This window comes from Arachis stenosperma, chromosome 2, assembly GCF_014773155.1.
Source record: "Arachis stenosperma cultivar V10309 chromosome 2, arast.V10309.gnm1.PFL2, whole genome shotgun sequence".
Lineage (NCBI taxonomy): Eukaryota > Viridiplantae > Streptophyta > Magnoliopsida > Fabales > Fabaceae > Arachis > Arachis stenosperma.
In genome coordinates, this window is record NC_080378.1 from 52,663,607 (window position 1) to 52,669,932 (window position 6,326).

The window sequence follows — 6,326 nt, forward strand, 5'->3', positions numbered from 1 at the left end:
GGTTAAACTGGAGCTTAAACGTGGAAATGGCTCCCTAGTGCATTTCTCATTTCTGGCGTTTAACTTCCAGTTTAAGGTTAAACTGGAGGTTAAACGCCACTTTCAGCTTTTCCTCAGCTTTCATGATTTTGGCGTTTAAGCTCCAGTTTAAGCTTAAACTGGAGCTTAAACTGGAGCTTAAACTCCACATGTGATATTCAAGCTTCCTTTATTGATTTTGTTGCTTCCTTGCCTAACCTCTTCTTCCCTGAAATCATCCAAACAACTGCATCAAAGTCTTGCAAAATTTCATGAGAAATCTTCCATTCATAGCATTCAAGTAATATAACTAAAAACTCATGGAATTTGCATCAAAATCATACTGTTTGGATGGTTCATTGCTTTGTTATTCATTTAACCATTCTTGGTTACTTTAAGCTCAAGAAAATGCATAAAACAACTAAAACTAACAGAAAAATGCTAGTGAAACTAGCCTAAGATGCCTTGGCATCACAACACCAAACTTAATACTTGCTTGTCCCTAAGCAAGTCCTGAGTTATTTGAGAAGAAAGTATGAAACAGAAAGTAATTACATTGGCTATATTAGCAAGCATTTGAAGTTCATCAGAAGGGTTTTATGCAGAAAGTTGCAGCATCACTTTTTCATTCTTATCAGGCAAGATTATCACTTTTTCATTGCATCCATCAAACACTGCTATGGCCTCTTGTTATTCTTATGTCCTTGGCACTTTTCCCTTCTTTGTTTTTCTTTTTCTTAGAGCTCCTTTGCTCCTTGTTTGCTCAGTGTCAAGTGTTGCACAAGCCTTTGGCATTTTCTTTTTCTTATCAGTGCACTACACATATCCACTACAGGCATTTTAGTTCACATTTCTTCTTGAGACATTGGTGCCCAGCACCTCTTTGTGTGACTAAATGTTTTGTATTTAGGTTGCTCTTGATAATGGACTTTTGGTTGATAATCCCGGGTTAGTTAACCCAAGTTACCAAGTGTTGAAACACTCCTCAGAACCTATTCATCCAAGCATATCCTTAATACATAAACACCACAGGCATTTGTTTCAGAAGTTCAAACCATTGGTGCCTAGCTTATTTTCTCAATTTTTTTGCTTTTTTGGTTGCCCTTTTTCAGTGGCTTTTTCTTCTTCTTTTTCTTTCTTTTTCATGGCCAAAGACATTTATTCATCAAGATCCATAGACAGTATTCAAACTTCTACACACAAAAAATGATAATTCTACACTCAATTTCCAGTGATCTGACTAAACAATCAAGCATGCATACCACCACTTAATTCTACTTGATTTGTCACTAATTGAGCCAAGTTACTTTTGTTCAAACTTTTCTTTTATTTTTGGAAACAGAACAAGCATGGCAAGCATTTGTTTAAGAAGGTGAAGTTATATCCAAACATCTAGGCATTCACTTTATTCAAAGCAGTAAACCAACACTCATATTACAAACTTCACATTCCAGAAAGATTCAACAATTACAGTTTAAACCAGAACAAGTATGCTTTTGTTTGCCTTTTAAAGAATGGTCAAGGAACAACACCACCTTGTGAAATTTCTTGTTTTCTCTTTGTTGCCAGGAAACAATTTGATTTCTCCTTCTTCTCCTAGTTGTTGCTTCATGTTCTTTCTAAGATCCTTGTTTCCTTTCCTGCAAAGAGTGATGAAGTTGCTTGCTTCTCAAGCACTTGAATGGTTAGCTCAACTATGTATGGCAAGTGTCTGAGTCTTAAGTTGGTGTGTGAACACCAAACTTAGTCTCCTACTTACTCCTCTGCTCTTTGAATCCTTGAATTCTCCTTGGAATGAAGTTGCTGCTAAGGATTTTAAGCATTTCTTTGATTGCTTAGAATGGTTGTTCCTTTCATATAATTCAAAGGTTGTTGTGTTCAGTTGATCTGTATGGTGGAACACCAAACTTAGAGTCACACATTCCCCTTTGAATTATTGATCCACGAATTCATTGTTTGGTGTGAAACACCAAACTTAATTCTTTGCAATGCACAGAAACTACTTCACCTTTTTATTGAAACAGATAAAAGAAACAGCAAAGGAGTATTACCTCAGGTTGGGTTGCCTCCCAACAAGCACTTCTTTAACGTCACTAGCTTGACGGTTGTCCCTTGTTAGGGTGGATTGTAGTGCTTGATGTCCTCTCCTCTCACTATGAAAACGTCCCCATTTGATTCCTTCATGATTTCCAAATGTTCCATAGAAAGAACTTTCCTGATTGTGAACACTTGAGGGAGCTGGGAAGGAATGGTTTTGAGGCCAGGTGGGATTGGCAAATAATGACTTGATATCACTTTATCTCCCGGAGAGAAACCTTCAGTGGGAATTTTCTTGTTTCTCCACCCTCTTGGCAATTTCTTTACAATTCTTCCCTCTCTCTTGAGGATTTCTTCATTGACCCTTATGCCAGGAGGATCCTTCTGATCTGTTTCTATTGATTCTTGTGGCTTTAACTTTTGCAATTCTTGTTTGCCTTCCAAGGACTGTTTTAGAGTTTCAGCTGCTGGATTGCTTTCCTCCAAACACAGATGGCTACTATCATCCTTAGGCTTTTCAGGTTCTGGTTCAGGCTCAGATGCAGGTTTGAAAACATGGAAAATGAGCTGTTCATCATGTATTCTCAAAATTAGCTCTCCTTGTTCTACATCTATGAGCGCTCTAGCAGTGGCTAGAAATGGCCTTCCCAGAATGATAGGGTGTAGGTAGCTTTCCTCCATGTCCAAAATGACAAAGTCTGTGGGGAAGAAATAATTTCCCACTTTCACCAGCACATTCTCAACTATCCCTTCAGCTTGCTTCTGAGTTTTGTCAGCCAATTGTATGATTACATCAGTAGATCTCACCTCATTCAGTTGTAGCCTCTTCATAAGAGTCAGAGGCATCACATTTATGCTAGCTCCTAGATCACAGAATCCTCTGTCAATTTTTGTTTCCCCTATGATGCAGGGGATATGAAAACTTCCTGGGTCTGTTTTCTTAGAGACTATGTCCTTCTTGATGAGGGCACTGCATTCTTTGTTCATTATTACAGTTTGTCCTCCCTTCAAAACTCTTTTCTTGCTCAGCAATTCCTTCAAATACTTGATATGTGTAGGCATCTGCTGGAGAATCTCAAGAAAGGGAATATTGATATGGAGAGACTTAAATGTCTCTAAAAACCTTGAATATGTTTTCCCTTTTTCACCTCCTCCTAACCTCTGAGGAAATGGTGCTTTTGGTTGGTATGTTTCCAGCATGCCTTTATTTTGCAGTTCCTTGACTTGCTCAGTTTCACTTTCCTGCTTAGCTTCTTCCACACCTTCCTTCAAGATTTCTGGCTCCTGTTCTGAGGGTCTGATTCCTTCTTCTTCTGAGACTTCCTTCAATATGGTGATGGCCTTGCATTCTTCCCATCTCACTCCCTTTTGTTCCCCTTTAGGATTCTTTTCTGTGTCACTAGGGAACACTGCAGTTGACTTGGGGGCCTGTTGAGATAGCTCTCCTACTCGAGACTCCATCCTCTTGAGTTTTTCACCATGGTTCCTTAAGATAGATCTCACATCATCCCTAAAGCTTTTCAACTCACTTATGTCCTGACCCATGTTTGCAAGCATTCCTTCTATCCTGTTTAATTGATCTTGAAATTGTTTGTTCGGATTAGGTTGGGCAGGTTGATTATTTTGGCCATGATATGGTAGTTGGGAGTAAGTGTTTTGTGTGGCTTGGTATGATCTTTGGTTGGAGTTTTGGTATGTGGAATTGTTATGTTGGTTGGGGTTGTAAGTTTTGTGGTTTTGTGGTTGGGTTTGCTGGTTTCCCCACCCAAAGTTTGGGTGGTTTTTCCAGCCTGGGTTGTAAGTGTTGGAATGTGGATCATATGGTTGCCTTTGTTGATTTCCCACATAGTTGGCCTCTTCCCAATCACCTCCTTCAGTGCTTACTTCCTCTTGATCTTGTGTGTGTATTGCAGCCACTTGATTTGTTTCTAATTTCCTGGTGAGCTCTGCTAGTTGCTTGGCAAACACCTTGTTTTGGGCTAGAATTGTATCAACATGGTTCAGCTCCATGACTCCCTTAGTGTTATGTCTCTCTGAAGCATAGTAGTACTCATTCTCAGCCACTGTCTCAATCACTTCAATGGCTTCTTCCACAGTCTTTTTCCTGTTCAATGAACCTCCTGATGAATGGTCTACATCCTTCCTTGATTCATAAGAAAGTCCATCATAGAAAATATGCAATTGCACCCAGTCATGGAACATGTCTGGTGGGCATTTCCTTGTCAAATCCTTGAACCTCTCCCATGCCTCGTAGAGAGTTTCACCATCTTGTTGTTTAAAAGTCTGAACCTCAGATCGAAGCCTATTGACCTTTTGTGGGGGTAGAAACGTGCCAGAAACTTGCTTTCCACCTCATCCCAGGTTGTTAGGCTCCCCCTTGGGAATGATTCCAGCCACTTAGCTGCCTTGTCCCTAAGTGAAAATGGGAACAAGAGCAGTTTATAGGCATCTTCCTGGACTCCATTGGACTTCACAGTGTCGCAAATTCTCAGGAATATTGTGAGATGTTGGTTTGGATCTTCATTAGCACTCCCACCAAATGAACAATGATTCTCCACCAGTGATATTAGCTGTGGTTTGAGTTCAAAATTGTTGGCCTGAATGGGTGGTTTTTGAATGCTGCTACCACAATTCCCAGAGGTTGGGTTTATGTATGAACCAAGAACCCTCCTCTTGGGAATGGCATTGTTTCCATCAGCTCTCTCATGGTTGTGAACTTCTCTATCCATGTTGAGATCTAGAGCTTCCTCAAAATTGTCCTCAGATTCTCCTTCAGATTCTTCTTCTCCTAGTACTCTCTTCCCTCTTGCTTCCCTTCTAAGTTTATGAAGGGTCCTCTCTGGTTCGGTATATGGAGGAGTTGATATCTCTCCTCTCCTACCTGTCATACAAGAACACAGCACAGGCAACAAACAAGTGAAATACTCTTGGTTAATGGAAGAGTATGGTTAGAGCAGTTGAGGAATTAATTTAAATAGTTAGTGAGTCAGTGAGTTAGTTGCTTGAATTTAAAGGCATAAAGAAAGAAAGCAAGTAACAGAGTGCAGAAATTAAAATTCAACAAGTAACTTGAACTGAATTAGCAAAACAAGAAAAATGCTTAATCTAGTTAACTTCCAACTTGAGAATTGTCAATCGAAAACCAATCCCCGGCAACGGCGCCATAAACTTGATGGCTACGATTTTAGGAAATTGCACGATCGGCAAAAATTCCTTCCGGCAAGTGCACCGGTTATCGTCAAGTAAAAACTCACAATAGAGTGAGGTCGAATCCCACAAGGATTGGTTGAGTGAGCAATTCGGATTAGAAGTGTGTTCTAGTGGAGCGGAATCAAGATTTAGATGAGAATTGCGGAATGTAAAATTGCATGAATTAAAGAGCGAGAAGCTAAATTGCTGAAATTAAAAAGGGATCGGGGTGATTGCATGAATTTAATTACAGAATGTAAAGAGAAAGTGGTAGATCAAAAATGGGGAATTCATTGAGTTTCAGGAGATATTGAGATCTCCGAATCAAAACATTTTTATCCCTTCCTCAACCAATGCGTTCATTGAATTTTGCTTGGCAATCTTATATGATTGGATCCCAATCCCTTGGCTCACCAATTCTCTCTAAAAACAAACAAATTCCCAATCCCTTGGTTTAAATGTTCATAAGAAGAGATGACGCTCGATCACTGATTATACCACACAGTTTCATGAACCACAATTTGGTAGGATTACATGTCACAATATCCATCCAAACCCCAATCCAATTCACTGTGAGAAAGCTTCTCTAGCATGAATCCTCCATTCCTTTCCCAAGGTTCCGAAGGATTCCAATTATGGATAGTTTCTTTCCCAAGACAACTAACCAATGGAATTAGATCGAGAAGCTTTCTAACAAAAATTCAAGAGAAAAGATTGAAGAAGAAGATAAAAACTATTATTGATTCATTGAATTACAATAGAGCTCCCTAACCCAATGAAAGGGGGTTTAGTGAGTCATAGCTCTGAATTCAATTACAAAAAGTATGAAAACTGGAAAAATGATCCAAAAGTTCTTAACTAACTTAAATTCTATCCTATTTATACACTTTCTAAATTGAGCTTCTGTTGTGTTTCTTGGGCTTTGAGGCCTTTTCCTGATTTCCTTCTGCTTTCGGTTTATGATCCATAATACTGATGAGGCTGCTGATCCAATTCTGTAACATTCATTGAGCCAACTTAGTGATAATCAAGTAATGACACATGACTCAACAAATTGAAATTCCAGACTCATCAATTCTTCA

General features: G+C 39.2%; 1 non-coding gene across 1 annotated transcript; it reads left to right on the forward strand.

Moving 5' to 3' along the window:
• Positions 1 to 4,255: 4,255 nt before the first annotated feature.
• On the forward strand, positions 4,256 to 4,359 carry LOC130964941 (small nucleolar RNA R71). Its single transcript, XR_009081004.1, has one exon. It is a non-coding gene; the product is annotated as a small nucleolar RNA R71 (small nucleolar RNA).
• The last annotated feature ends 1,967 nt before the right edge of the window (positions 4,360 to 6,326 follow it).